The 16,867-nt window shown below is 35.6% G+C and overlaps 1 protein-coding gene across 1 annotated transcript in view; it reads right to left on the bottom strand.

Annotated features, from left to right (window-relative positions):
- Positions 1-16,867, bottom strand: part of LOC148825639 (antigen WC1.1-like) — a 214,986-nt gene that overhangs the window by 50,403 nt on the left and 147,716 nt on the right. The gene's annotated exons all lie outside the window — the stretch shown is intronic.

Consider the following 16,867-nt stretch of genomic DNA (forward strand, 5'->3'; position numbering starts at 1 on the left):
TTTTCTCACTATTACAGGTCGAGGTATGGATGCAAAGAAAGTGTTGTGTCAACACGTGGGCACAAAAATGGTAATAATTGCTTTTAAAGAGCACAAAACCTCAAACAGCAGCTATCTTCCTTTGCATTGAGTGAAGACGAGGAACATCTAAGTTGATGGCTACATTAATATACCCATCCACTCGATTCAGGGTTGTGTTGGAACTGGAACAGTCCTGGCAAGCAGTGGGTGCAAAGCACTATCGCAGATCATGTGACACCAGTCCATAACAGGACTCACTCACACCATGGCCAATTTTCATAGAAGCCCATTAAAACCCATTTCAATACAGAACAACAGACCTCCACCTCCATAGCTTCCATGTTGTACAGTATTTTGAGAAAATCTGGAATGTACCTTTCTTGCATTTTAATTGTGTTTTATCAGATGTTTAATCTTAAACTAAGCTGTAATGCCCAGGTCAGCAGCTGTAAAGGGAGACAGAGAAGTTTTTCATTTCATCTGCGGGAAAGCCAATTCACAGTCCTTCCAAAGACTTGAGAAGACTGCATGAGAAGTAAGCAGAATAATATATTACTTTAATTTCTGTGGTGTCATGCCCCACACTCTACCTCGGAAACGCCGTTCTATCCCTGTCACACCCCACACTCTCCCTCGCAAACGCCGTTGCATTCCCAGAACCACTGTTTCATAATCTCATCCCTGATTGAACCCATCACATTCTCACATGCACCAGATTCCTCAAATTCTCACTCCCTAACCAATTATACAATCACACCCCTTTCCTTTCAGTATTTAAACTCCCCTCACACACACATCCCTACGCTCTCTATTGAGAAGCCTCTTGTAGTATTCTCCAGTGCGTGTTTCCAAGCCTTTTGACTGATCTCCTGTTACGAATCTTCTGGCTCTGCCTTTTGACTTCACTTTCTGGATTTTGTCTTTTGGATTGTTTTTGGATATCTCTCGTTACCGGACCCTTTGCCTCCCTTAATGACCCAGCCTTTGGATTTCGTCTTTGGATCTTCACTTTGCTACTTTGTGTTCTGTGGGATTCTGGTCACGCATAAGGATCCTCCAGTTCTTTACCTATAGGTTCCCTGACAGACGAGGGGAGTTCTGGTGTCCGTGTGGCAGCGCAGCTGGTAAAAACGCTCCCTGTGCTGTGTGAGTTGGGGGCTGCTGGTGTTTCCGAGAGAAACGGGCTGTTTGTGTGGGAAGATGCTCTTTCCTCAGGAGGGGAAAAGTCCGTCTGGGGCTCAGCTGGAAGAACCGAGCGGAAGGAAAGTTCTGGAAGTGCACGTCTCCTCTTCATCTGCTTCAGTCCCAGTTACTGCGACACCAGGACAGAACAGGAGTGACGAGCGAGTCTTCTTTTGTACACGGGGTATTAGAGGGGTTTTTAGGAAACAGCATGGAGAGAGAGAGAAAAGGACACCAGTGGGAGAGAGTCCTGAGGCTTATTGATGAATCTCTCAGTTCTTGTCTTGATCCAACTTGTACCCCGTCCCAGTTTAAACTGGTTTACAATGTGGGATTTCTGCACTGACACAACCCTACATGTGTCTCCACAGGAGATGGGAGTCCTGTAACGTGTTTTTAGACAGAAACCCGCCAGAACAGACACATTAGAAGTGACCTGGAGGAGAGGTCAGAGCGGGGAGAGTTTCTGGACAAGTATAAAAACCGGAACTTCGCTTTTTATAGCCACACTTTCTGATTAAAGTGTCCCGTTACTTCAATCTCAAGAAAACTATTTAAAGTTTCCAGAAATGGATTAGTCAGGTGATTTCCAATTTTATTAGAAAGAGATATGATCTCCTGACTCTTACTCTCACTTATATAATAGTATGTGTTGTTATCATTACAGTTACTCCGACATCGGGACACATTACAGCTCATGACATTAATTACAATTAATTAACTCTTTATCCTGAGTGTCTTCAGTCGTGAACAGAGGTCCGTCCAGTTTCTATGCGCTGTATCCAGTACAGTGTCGTGTCTTTCACACTAATGAAATGTAAAGAATGAAAACACATTGAAACAAGCAGTAAAACGAGGGAATTTATTAAAATGAGACTGTATTAAATACGAGTGACCCAGTGGGCAAAAGATGTATAATATACGTCTGTTAAACGCATACCTTAGACATATAAATGTGGTCCGCAATTCGTCTAGAATTAAATATACGTCTATCGTTATACGTCAATTATACATCTATGATTATGTGTTCATTATACGTAAATGGTTGGAGTTCTATTATACGGATAAATTTAGAGGACTATTATACATCAGAGATAGGTTTTAAAGGTGTAGAAACTAGTAAACCAAGAAATGATTTGGTTTAGAAATTTATTCTGAAAATACACATTAACACCTGAAAAATATTTATTTCAAATTATACATTGTATACAATCAATCAACAATCAACATATGGGCAATAATCATAAAAAAACACAACTAGTCTTAAACTTCAGCTACAAATTCTGGTAACATCAATATACAGTATAGTACTGACAAACACAAACTAATTACATTAACACACTAACTCAAAACCACATTTTGATTCAAATATAAATTTTAAAATGTAAAACTTCTATATTTCCAGGAAAAAAAATATTACAATGGAAGTTAAGACGATTTTTGTCCACCATTTGCAAACCCTGTCTAATTGTCCTAACAGTTAGAACCAGAAACCTATTATTTTCAGTGTCCAGATCTCCTGACTCCCTGCCTTGCATATGCATTCTTCAAGTAACACATTGCGTGCTCCTTTATTTCTTTTTCTGTTGATGTAGGGTGGGACTTCAGCACCGCAGCTAGGAGAAAATTATATAATATTACTACTCAAATAAATGATGGTTAATATCTTCTTGAGTATAATCTCAAAAATAAACCATTAAGGTTTACTAAGCTCAAAGCTGAAATAAATGGATAAAATTTGGCTTGCATCATAGCAGTTGAGCAATAAAGTCTGTCCTAATTAAAGAGTACCCAAAGTTTGAAAGAACAACATAGAATAAGAGTACCTTTAATTACTCTATAAAGATTTGTGTCTCCCAGGCCACTCTTTTGTTGTTTATCTTTTCGGTTTGTGCCAGCGAAACTGAATTCTGTCATCAGTTCATTTGTCATAAGTCTGAAAACCAAATTCTCACTGAGTTTAGACATTTTTTCAAGTGAGTTTCCATTCAACATTTATTTACTCAAATATTTAGGATCAAATGTAGTACTGTAACCCTTATATTTTGAAAGATAATTTTGCAGTTTTACACCTTGCACATTCAGTGGTTAACACATAAGTATCTATAAGCTCAATTCTGTGGATATTTTAACTCGATCAAAGTAAAAATGTAATGTAAAAACATTTTTAAAAAATCAATAAGCAATACCTTGACAAGACTGTGAACACACTCTCTCTGACATCACTGCCGCCTACTCTCCGAAGTTGGTTTATCTGGAAATAATATTATATTAGAAATAATATTAGAAGCTACTAGATCTTCATTAATCAACTAATCAGACATACCAATTTACACATTCAATGGAACAAACACATTTTCACATATTAACTGCACTTTTTTGCAGTATTTTCTCATCTATAAATACAAAGTGACCATTTTTCAAAGTGAAAAAAAATTGTAGTAACGTTTTAGAACATGAAAACACTTTATTTTGCCATTAAAGGATAAGCAAGATTATACATTATAAACTAAAAATATGAACGTATGCCAGAGATGGATCATATTAATCAGATGTAGGCTATAAAATTATGACCTCTCTGAAACCTAGAACATTAGTAGTGAATGTTTTCTACACCACAGTGAGAATATAATATCATACCAGCAGGTTTTGATTGTCCATGCTGTCAAGTGCTTGCTAGTATGCACAGAACTCTTCCATTGTGGTCAGCCTCCTGATGTGGAATTGGGAGTCCACCGGTTCTGTGGACCTACCCAAACGCCTCAATTCATCCCTCATCTCTATTAGGAGGCCCAATACCCGCTTCTGAAACTCTGAAATTATTTACATTTTATATCAGCATTTAAAAGGAATTAGGTTAGGATTTTCTTACACTATTGTCACATTAGCATAACTGTAGTGTTGCTAATGTGCTACATGCAATTTATAATCTTAAAAAGTAAAAATTCCCACATCTGTAGTTCATTTTAACTGTACTTCCTTCTGAAATAGGATATCTCTCTCTCTTCTCTTCTGGTCTGGACGTGGTCTTCTGCCTGGGAGACTCTGAAAAGAATTCAGTTATGGAAAACATTTACTTTATCACACAACTTTATATTTCAATTTAGTCATTTAGTCTGTCATTGAACTAGGATTCTATAAACAATGTCAATTAAACTCCATTGGCGTACTTCAATTTTGAATATGTTTGTGTCGTTTGTAGCATTGCGGTTAAACACAACTTATTTTTATATTGTATACGAGCCTACACATAATTAAAATACATTCTGTGTAAAACTATAATATGGGTGGTTTTATTTATTACTTTATACAATAAAAAAGACGTACTTTTTGACAGTCTTCCAGGATCATTTCTGCTATCTGGCCAATCCTGGTTTGATACTAGAAATTAAAAAGTTAATAATCTCATACTTAACAAATCATTTGCAGAGGGATCATAAACTATTCTTAAATTTAATAATTTAATTAATATGATACAAGTAATGTACTAAGTACTTCGTTTGAAGACTTTGGTCTTATAACTTGCTTAGGGCTTCAAACTTTGCGTGGTGAGGTCCCAGTTTGGACTACCTGGGCTGTTAATATAATATTGCAGATTAATTTAATATTTAAGTATGGACGTAAAATGTTCACCAGTCCAATAATCTTTGAATATAATTTGCTTATGGTAGACAGTTCTCCAGACTTAGGAAAGTACAGTGACAAAACCTCAGATGTAATAAAAAAAATAACTTGTGAATTTCATCTCAATTTCATAGAGTAATTAGATGTAGGCAAAAAATGTAGTAATAACTTAAGGAATGTTGAAGCCAGAACTCAGCACCATTTTTTTTCCTTGGGGAAGTTCTCACCTTTGATGGTTGGGCTTCAATAACATAAAGAATGGTGTTAACTTGTCTTTAAATATGATTGATGATGGTTATCTTCTAAGGACATTAAGAAAACATTTTAACTTTGATTGCAATAACCTACCTTTAAGCGTACTTGAACAGCTGAGTGAGCTCTGGGAGACACTCTTCCTAGGAGAGAACCTCAGTTTGGGGGGTAGCACTGGCAGCTTCAGTGGCTTCTTCTTTTCTAAACAGAAAAGATATGGCAGTAAAATATTTCATATCAAATTAAATTATTTAATCAACTTGATCTGTAAGTTTTTACAATAAATTCATTTCCTTTATTTTGGGAACTTTGAAGGCAGAGAAATGGACGTACTTGGAGTACCAGGATCAGAATCAAAGTCTGTAATTAATAGAAAATTATCATATTTCAATATAATACTGAAAACTAGTTTAACATAGCTAACCAAAATTCTTAGCAATTTCCATGATCAACAAATATGATAAGATTTTTAACATTTTCATACAGAACACCTGTATCAATCAAAATGACTTATTTTAAAGGGTTGTAAAAAAAATCAATAACAAGGTACAAGCTAAATGAGGCATCAGTTGATATTAATAACTGGTTAAAAATCTACCTATTGAGATTGTTACTTTTTCATACCATCAACGTAATCGGAGAACACCCGCTTCTTACTTTTGCGTTTTGGATTGGGTGTCTCATCCTCGTCTTCAGCATCCGTAACAGAGGTGGTTAAATCAAAGTGATCACATTCTGATTTCTTGTCTACAAATAATTAAATTTACATTACATATGATCAAATATGAAAAAGGTATTGTTGCACTAATACATGTACATAGACAGTTACTGTAAATATTCAATTGGAATTTATAATAATGAACAGGAATTTGCTCTTATTTTCAAAGAAAGCTATACCTGATGTATGTTTAACTTGAACGAGCTTGAAGGTAACCCAAGTATCTTTATTAGGGTTGGCCTTCTCTTTGTATAGTTTTGTGGCCTGCTTTGGATCATTCGGCCACCACACAAACTCTCTTCGGGCATCCACCCAGTTTGAGGGCAGGACTCCCTCAACCTCCCCCTCCTGCTCTATCCAAACAGCGCGTGTCCACATCACCTGAAACAGACATACACATTTTAATTTTGAGTCTTAATTCAGATTGTGGTGCTGATTACTACACTTGTGTTCACTTATAATGATTATACTCAATGAAACACATAATTCAATAATAAACATTCTGCTTTATTTATACATTTGTAGTTAGATGGTATTCACTACATGCAATTCCTCACAAACTTTAAAATTTAAACTTCACCATGAGAAAAGAGCAGACAGAAGCATCCTGTGTGAATCAAAGTTCTATGCCATGTAGAAGAGGGAAAAGGACATAACCAGCACCATACAGATGCAGCCATTCAAAATGCGCGGGCCATACCGCATTATTTTGCGGTGCGCTTTACGCAGTCTACCGCGAGTTACCGTAAATTCTCCTATAATACCGCAAGCAAAATAATAGTATCCGGAATTTCCACAAGGTGGAGCTAATAAAGCTCAACCTCTCATGTTTGAGCTGTCGCCATCAAAGTCTTTAACAAAGATATTACTGATAGTATTAATAATGAATGACCTTGGACAAGCTGTAAACTCAAAGTATTACCCTGGTCCACATTCTTTTTTTCATTGACCGTCTTTGTAAAAGTAACACCACAGCATTTCGCAATCACGCATTTTTTTCCAATCATGCAAAGTACAGTAATTTTTGAGAATCCATTCACCATACCTTTCACATGCTCATAAAAGAGATTGATTTAGGAACATAAACATATTACTGTATGCAAACTGTACTGTATACAGTATGTATATGTATATTTAATGTCTTAACTGTGCCCGTTTAAGTATTGAATATTTATATGGGATTTTACCACTAAGGGAAATCTTAGTGCCAAAGCATAAAAAGAATAGGAGCATACTGCAACGCGTGTGAAGGCCATAAACGATATTAATTTTGGAACATAAACATACAGTATATGGCTGGTCTCTGTACTTTAAAGAAAACATACACGAAACATGGTTTCATTATGACCAGAATCGGTCTTGAGATATTTTTAACTTGATTTACAGTATTTGAGAGGTATGTCTTGACACCGATACTACGTAAATACTGCTCACATATATGTTTCTAGGTTTATATTATGCATTTCATACGGTCAAATTACTTTTGAGCAACTGATAAGAAGCACGAAACGGTATGCCCAGGGTGTTCTAGTTTTCGTTTTGTTTTAATGCAGTGCAGTGGATTGATTAGAGATATCAAGTATATACAAGTCATTTTTTAAATGTTGTAGTTCGTCTTGTAAAAATGTTATGAGTACATCATCTGTCAACAATTACACTGGTTCTGTTTCCATATTGCGGATTTTGGTTACGTAATATTATTTTCTAATTTCACGTTGTGAATATATGATTTGGGCAAACAGAGCCGCAAGGAAGTACATTATGGGTTGTTGTTTTTTTTTTGCAGTTTTATCTAGAAAAAGCGATGCTTAAACCTTTGTCTGATTCTTGTGAAACTATCCACACGACAGTTACCTAGGAGTTGACTTCAGTGATGTCACTGATGGGATGTTTCTAAAAATCCATCCTCTGTAAAACGTCTTCTCCAGTTGTCCTGCATATGTATTCACTAATGAAGCTGTGTGTTCTGAGCCTGGTTCTCTACATTTCTGTATGAACCAGCTTAGAGGGCTAAAGACAGCTTGTGTTTAAATTGAGTGTAAGGTAATTTATGCTTCTAAAGTCATGGTCAGCATTTATTATTGTACTGTGCTGTAAACTTGTTCTGTGCCTAATTACATTATTTTATAGCTTTATCAAATCTGTACATTGTCTGTCGATAATGTTTCTGTAGTGCTTTTTCAGCCCTCAGCATGTGACTGCGCTGGTGGCGCTGTGGGTTAGTTTCCTGACTCCCATGTCACATGGTCTGTGATTGAATCCCATGGAACTGTGACTTTATTTTTTAACAAACATTTCTTTGAAAAAATGAAACGTTTCCCCTGGTCAGAGATTAAATAAAACCTCACTCGCACCAAACAAATTTATATTTCTAAATATCACAACATGATCGAATTTAAGTCTTTTTGATAACAATGAATAGTCACCTATGCGTTTCAAAATAAACATTTATATTGATTTGAATCGTGTTTTGATTTAAATCGTAAACACGTATTTAAATATAGGTGTTTAAAGGCGATATACTGTATAAAAGCGCTGATTCTTATGGAATGTGTTCTGCCGGGGATTCAAAAAATTTATTTTTTTTAATCGCATATCTAAGGAAAATTGCAGTATAACTTTGTTCATGCACAAACAGTGGCATGTTACATTATAATTTGGGTGTCTCCTCTTGCCAGGAAGCTCTACATTGCATTTTGAGTGCGGTTTTTGACTTTTTCTAAATTGCAACCCATAAATAAAGCTGATACAGTTTAGACTTACTGTATTCTAAACTGTATTACAACAGCACATTGGACAATGCAACGTAAATTGCGAAAATGCACTTGGAATCTGTCCAAGCCCTACTATGAAAATTATTTAAACTGCGACACTTATCATTCATCTTTAAATAAACTTTATTTTATATAGTGTTTTAAGCGAATAGGTAATGAGATTGCTCATAAACCTAATCGCTTTTTCTACATAAACACAGCGTGATTGCTCTCTGAAAATGCTTTTCCTTTATATTTAGGCTCAGATTTCAACTATAGATCGTATTATTATAAACTTTCTTGGAAAAAAATGTCTTTTATGTAAACCATGCTTGCTATTAATTCATTTAGGGCTAAAATACATTCATTGTCTTCCAATCGAGTCGAGTTGACATTGGAAGCTTGCCACGCCCGGACTGTTAAACCAACGCATTAGCAATGTTAAAGCGATTTCATTGAGGAGCCTAGCTACTAGTTAACACTGTAGCTTCCTACTTTGAAAATACCTGTGAAACCGGTTTAATTCGTCACAGCCAGCACTCCGGCAGAGAGGGGGGTTGTACTCGTTAATGTCCGATGACATACAAGTGGAAAGATTACAGATTTTAATCGTCTTTTTTCTGAACCAGGGAAAATCTGATCATGTTTCTCTATAACAATAATAAAAAACTTTATTTTACATTATTTTACATATCCCGCTTACACATTGCACGACTTTAATAAATCTATTCTTTATTAATACTAAATAAATAATACTAAAGATACTACAGCAAAGAGGTCACTTGATTTTTGGAATAATTCCAAATAGCACAATGATCCACTGGCATCCCTGAAGTCTGTTTAGTCCATAATCTTCCAAATACAATCACTAAGCAATTATAAGAATTATACCATCCTATTTCTTTGTAATGTCCTGTAAAAACTAAACTTATTTTTATAAGGCTTTTACTCAAAAGATTTCCAAACACACAAAGCATTTGTGAAGTACTATAGTATTTCTAAAGGTTACTGGCACAACATCAATCATTAAAGCTTAACAATAAAGTTTAGATTGCTGACTATGGACTAACTACATTAACTAACTACAATGCAACAGTAGACATTTTACAAGTAAGAATATCTGGTTGAATTCTTGCATTTGTAGCCAATTTAATGCGAGAGATTTTAAGTTTTAACAGAAGAAAACTACGAATATGAAAACAGCCATAGCAACAAAAAAATACTATGCAAATATCAAAAGGCTACTTCAGTAATGAAATAATGATCACAGTAGAAACCAGAAATTGTTTACACCATATTGTTAAGAAAGACTCAAGACAGAAATGTTCATGTACAGCTGGAAAAAACAACTTCTAAAACAACAGTGAAGGCTGCAACATTACGCCCATGCTTTTACACACTTGTAAGGATAACCTTAAAACTTAGGCTGTTGAGTCCAATCAATTAAAGCTGGAGTTCTGCAGGTTGTACAGGCTTAAAAGGTAGATCGGTAGTTTATCTGCAATATAGTCCAGTACTTAAGGTGTTTCTTGGTTTAATTTTCCTGCTTATTAATGCTTACTTTCCTACATTTCCAATGCAGTTCACTATCATTATACACAAAAGCCAAACCATAAACTTTGAAGCTTATGGGCATACCGTTTCGCGCTTCTTATCAGTTGCTCAAAAGTAATTTGACCGTATGAAATGCATAATATAAACCTAGAAACATATATGTGAGCAGTATTTACGTAGTATCGGTGTCAAGACATACCTCTCAAATACTGTAAATCAAGTTAAAAATATCTCAAGACCGATTCTGGTCATAATGAAACCATGTTTCGTGTATGTTTTCTTTAAAGTACAGAGACCAGCCATATACTGTATGTTTATGTTCCAAAATTAATATCGTTTATGGCCTTCACACGCGTTGCAGTATGCTCCTATTCTTTTTATGCTCAGGCACTAAGATTTCCCTTCAGTGGTAAAATTCCATATAAATATTCAATACTTAAACGGGCACAGTTAAGACATTAAATATACATATACATACTGTATACAGTACAGTTTGCATACGGTAATATGTTTATGTTCCTAAATCAATCTCTTTTATGAGCATGTGAAAGGTATGGTGAATCGATTCTCAAAAATTACTGTACTTTGCATGATTGGAAAAAAATGCGTGATTGCGAAATGCTGTGGTGTTACTTTTACAAAGACGGTCAATGAAAAAAAGAATGTGGACCAGGGTAATACTTTGAGTTTACAGCTTGTCCAAGGTCATTCATTATTAATACTATCAGTAATATCTTCGTTAAAGACTTTGATGGCTACAGCTCAAACATGAGAGGTTGAGCTTTATTAGCTCCACCTTGCGGAAATTCCGGATACTATTATTTTGCTTGCGGTATTATAGGAGAATTTACGGTAACTCGCGGTAGACTGCGTAAAGCGCACCGCAAAATAATGCGGTATGGCCCGCGCATTTTGAATGGCTGCATCTGTATGGTGCTGGTTATGTCCTTTTCCCTCTTCTACATGGCATAGAACTTTGATTCACACAGGATGCTTCTGTCTGCTCTTTTCTCATGGTGAAGTTTAAATTTTAAAGTTTGTGAGGAATTGCATGTAGTGAATACCATCTAACTACAAATGTATAAATAAAGCAGAATGTTTATTATTGAATTATGTGTTTCATTGAGTATAATCATTATAAGTGAACACAAGTGTAGTAATCAGCACCACAATCTGAATTAAGACTCAAAATTAAAATGTGTATGTCTGTTTCAGGTGATGTGGACACGCGCTGTTTGGATAGAGCAGGAGGGGGAGGTTGAGGGAGTCCTGCCCTCAAACTGGGTGGATGCCCGAAGAGAGTTTGTGTGGTGGCCGAATGATCCAAAGCAGGCCACAAAACTATACAAAGAGAAGGCCAACCCTAATAAAGATACTTGGGTTACCTTCAAGCTCGTTCAAGTTAAACATACATCAGGTATAGCTTTCTTTGAAAATAAGAGCAAATTCCTGTTCATTATTATAAATTCCGATTGAATATTTACAGTAACTGTCTATGTACATGTATTAGTGCAACAATACCTTTTTCATATTTGATCATATGTAATGTAAATATAATTATTTGTAGACAAGAAATCAGAGTGTGATCACTTTGATTTAACCACCTCTGTTACGGATGCTGAAGACGAGGATGAGACACCCAATCCAAAACGCAAAAGTAAGAAGCGGGTGTTCTCCGATTACGTTGATGGTATGTAAAAGTAACAATCTCAATAGCTATATTTTTAACCGGTTCTTAATATTAACTGATGCCTCATTTAGCTTGTACCTTGTTATTGATTTTTTTTTTACAACCCTAAGTCATTTTGATTGATACAGGTGTTCTGTATGAAAATGTTAAAAATCTTATCAGATTTGTTGATCATGGAAATTGCTAAGAATTTTGGTTAGCTATGTTAAACTAGTTTTCAGTATTATATTGAAATATGATAATTTTCTATTATATTACAGACTTTGATTCTGATCCTGGTACTCCAAGTACGTCCATTTCTCTGCCTTCAAAGTTCCCAAAATAAAGGAAATAAATTTATTGTAAAAAGTTACAGATCAAGTTGATTAAATAATTTACTTTGATATGAAATATTTTACTGCCATATCTTTTCTGTTTAGAAAAGAAGAAGCCACTGAAGCTGCCAGTGCCACCCCCAAAACTGAGATTCTCTCCTAGCAAGAGTGTCTCCCAGAGCTCACTCAGCTGTTCAAGTACGCTTAAAGGTAGGTTATTGCAATCAAAGTTAAAATGTTTTCTTAATGTCCTTAGAAGATAACCATCATCAATCATATTTAAAGACAAGTTAACACCATTCTTTATGTTATTGAAGCCCAACCATCAAAGGTGAGAACTTCCCCAAGGAAAAAAAAACGGTGCAGAGTTCTGGCTTCAACATTCCTGAAGTTATTACTGCATCTAATTACTCTATAAAAATTTAGATGAAATTCACAAGTTAATTTTTTTTATTACGTCTGAGGTTATGTCACTGTACTTTCCTAAGTCTGGAGAACAGTCTACCATAAGCGAATTATATTCAAAGATTATTGGACTGGTGAACATTTTACGTCCATACTTAAATATCAAATTAATCTGCAATATTATATTAACAGCCCAGGTAGTCCAAAATGGGACCTCACCACGCAAAGTTCGAAGCCCTAAGCAAGTTATAAGACCAAAGTCTTCAACCGAACCCAAGAGTCACCATGCCTCCTCAGTACTTAGTACATTACTTGTATCATATTAATTAAATTATTAAATTTAAGAATAGTTTATGATCCTTCTTCAAATGATTTGTTAAGTATGAGATTATTGTTAACTTTTTAATTTCTAGTATCAAACCAGGATTGGCCAGATGGCAGAAATGATCCTGGAAGACTGTCAAAAAGTATGTCTTTTTTATTGTATAAAGTAATAAATAAAACTACCCATATTATAGTTTTACACAGAATGTATTTTAATTATGTGTAAGCTCGTAAACAATATAAAAATATGTTGTGTTTTACCACAATGCTACAAACGACACAAACATATTCAAAATTGAAGCTATGTTTTTAAAAAATACGCCAATGGAGTTTAATTGACATTGTTTATAGAATCCTAGTTCAATGACAGACTAAATGACTAAATTGAAATATTAAGTTGTGTGATAAAGTAAATGTTTTCCATAACTGAATTCTTTTCAGTCTCCCAGGCAGAAGACCACATCCAGACCAGAAGAGAAGAGAGAGAGATATCCTCCTTCAGAAGGAAGTACAGTTAAAATGAACTACAGATGTGGTTGCATGTAGCACATTAGCAACACTACAGTTATGCTAATGTGACAATAGTGTAAGAAAATCCTAACCTAATTCCTTTTAAATGCTGATATAAATGTAAATAATTTCAGGAGTTTCAGAAGTGGGTATTGGGCCTCCTGATAGAGATGAGGGATGAATTGAGGCGTTATAGGGTAGGTCCACAGAACCGGTAGACTCCCAATTCCACATCAGGAGGCTGACCACAATGGAAGAGTTCTGTGCATACGAGCAAGCACTTGACAGCATGGACAATCAAAACCAGCTGGTATGATATTATATTCTCACTGTGGTGTAGAAAATATTCACTACTAATGTTCTAGGTTTCAGATAGGTCATAATTTTATAGCCTACATCTGATTAATATGATCCATCTCTGGCATACGTTAATATTTTTAGTTTATAATGTATAATCTTGCTTATCCTTTAATGGCAAAATAAAGTGTTTTCAAGTTCTAAAAAGTCACCACAATTTTTTTTTACTTTGAAAATGGTCACTTTGTATTTATAGACTGAGAAAATACTGCAAAAAAAGTGCAGTTAATATGTGAAAGTGTGTTTGTTCCATTGAATGTGTAAATGGGTATGTCTGATTAGTTGATTAATGAAGATCTAGTAGCTTCTAATATTATTTCTAATATAATATTATTTCCAGATAAACCAACTTCGGAGAGTAGGTGGCAGTGATGTCAGAGAGAGTGTGTTCACAGTCTTGTCAAGGTATTGCTTATTGATTTTTTAAAAATGTTTTTAAATTACATTTTTACTTTGATCGAGTTAAAATGTCCACAGAATTAAGCTTATAGATACCTATGTGTTAACCACTGAATGTGCAAGGTGTAAAACTGCAAAATTGTCTTTTAAAATATAAGGGTTACAGTACTAAATTTGATCTTAATTTTTGAGTAAATAAATGTTGAATGGAAACTCACTTGAAAAAATGTCTAAAGTGAGAATTTGGTTTTCAGACTTATGACAAATGAACTGATGACAGAATTCAGTTTCGCTGGCACAAACCGAAAAGATAACAAAAGAGTGGCCTGGGAGACACAAATCTTCATAGAGTAATTAAAGGTACTCCTATTCTATGTTGTACTTTCAAACTTTGGGTACTCTTTAATTAGGACAGACTTTATTGCTCAACTGCTATGATGCAAGCCAAATTTTATCAATTTATTTCAGCTTTGAGCTTAGTAAACCTTAATGGTTAATTTTTGAGATTATACTCAAGAAGATATTAATCATCATTTATTTGAGTAGTAATATTATATAATTTTCTTTTACCTGCGGTGCTGAAGTCCCACCCTACATCAACAGAAAAAGAAATAAAGGAGCATGCAATGTTACTTGAAGTATGCATATGCAAGGCAGGGAGTCAGGAGATCTGGACACTGAAAATAATAGGTTTCTGGTTCTAACTGTTAGGACAATTAGACAGGGTTTGCAAATGGTGGACAAAAATCGTCTTAACTTCCATTGTAATTTTTTTTTCTTGGAAATATAGAAGTTGTACATTTTAAAATTTATATTTGAATCAAAATGTGGTTTTGAGTTAGTGTGTTAACGTAATTAGTTTGTGTTTGTCAGTACTATACTGTATATTGATGTTACCAGAATTTGTAGCTGAAGTTTAAGACTAGTTGTGTTTTTTTATGATTATTGCCCATATGTTGATTGTTGATTGATTGTATACAATGTATAATTTGAAATACATATTTTTCAGGTGTGAATGTGTATTTTCAGAATAAATTTCTAAACCAAATCATTTCTTGGTTTACTAGTTTCTACACCTGTAAAACCTATCTTTGATGTATAATAGACTTCTAACCACATATGTATAATAGTCCTCTAAAGTTATCCGGAACTCCAACCATATATGTATAATAGTCCTCTAAATTTATCCGTATAATAGAACTCCAACCATTTACGTATAATGAACATATAATCATAGATGTATAATTGACGTATAACGATAGACGTATATTAGAATTTCATTTTAGACGAATTGCGGACCACATTTATACGTCTAAGGTATGCGTTTAATAGACGTATATTATACGTCTTTTGCCCACTGGGTCACTCGTATTTAATACAGTCTCATTTTAATAAATTCCCCCATTTTACTGCTTGTTTCAATGTGTTTTCATTCTTTACATTTCATTAGTGTGAAAGACGCGACCCTGTACTGGATACAGCGCATAGAAACTGGACGGACCTCTGTTCACGACTGAAGACACTCAATATAAAGAGTTAATTAATTGTAATTAATGTCACGAGCTGTAATGAGTCCTGGTGCCAGAGTAACTGTAACTGATAACAACACAGACAGTATTATATTAGTGAGAGTAACAGTCAGGAGATCAAATCTCTTTCTAATAAAATGGGACATCACCCGACTAATCCATTTCTGGAAACTTTAAATAGTTTTCTTGAGATTGAAGTAACGGGACACTTTAATCAGAAAGTGTGGCAATAAAAAGCGAAGTTCTGGTTTTTATAGTCGTCCAGAAACTGTCCCCACTCTGACCTCTCCTCCAGGTCACTTGTAATGTGTCTGTTCTGGCGGGTTTCTGTCTAAAAACACGTTACAGGACTCCCATCTCCTGTGGAGACACATATAGGGTCGTGTCAGTGCAGAAATCCCACATTGTAAACCAGTTTAAACTGGGACGGGGTACAACTTGGATCAAGACAAGAACTGAGAGATTCATCAATCAGTCTCAGGACTCTCTCCCACTGGTGTCCTTTCCTCTCTCTCTGTGCTGTTTCCTAAAAACCCCTCTAATACCCCGTGTACAAAAGAAGACTCGCTCGTCACTCCTGTTCTGTCCTGGTGTTGCAGTAACTGGGACTGAAGCAGACGGAGAGGAGACGCGCACTTCCAGAACTTTCCTTCCCGCTCGGTTCTTCCAGCTGAGCCCCAGACGGACTTTTCCCCTCCTGGGGAAAGAGCATCTTCCCACACAAACAGCCCATTTCTCTCGGAAACACCAGCAGCCCACAACACACACAGCACGTGAGCGTTTTCACCAGCTGCACCGCCACACGGACACCAGGACTCCCCTCGTCTGTGTCAGGGAACCTATAGGTAGAATTGGAGGATCCTTATGCGTGACTGGAATCCCACAGAACGCAAAGTAGCAAAGGGATGATCCAAAGACGAAATCCAAAGGCTGGGTCGATAAGGGAGGCAAAGGGTCCGGTAACGAGAGATATCCAAAAACAATCCAAAAGACAAAATCCAGAAGGCGAGGTCAAAAGCCAGAGGCAGAAGATTCGTAACAGGAGATCAGTCAAAAGGCTTGGAAACGCACTGGAGAATACTACAAGACGCTTCTCAATAGTGAGCGTGGGGATGTGTGTGTGAGGGGAGTTGAAATACTGAAATGAAAGGGGTGTGATTGGATAATTGGTTAGGGAGGGAGAATTTGAGGAATCTGGTGCATGTGAGAATCAGGGATGAGATTATGAAACAGTG

This window comes from Atractosteus spatula, chromosome 10 (genome assembly GCF_055471065.1).
Source record: "Atractosteus spatula isolate fAtrSpa1 chromosome 10, fAtrSpa1.hap1, whole genome shotgun sequence".
NCBI classification, from domain to species: domain Eukaryota; kingdom Metazoa; phylum Chordata; class Actinopteri; order Semionotiformes; family Lepisosteidae; genus Atractosteus; species Atractosteus spatula.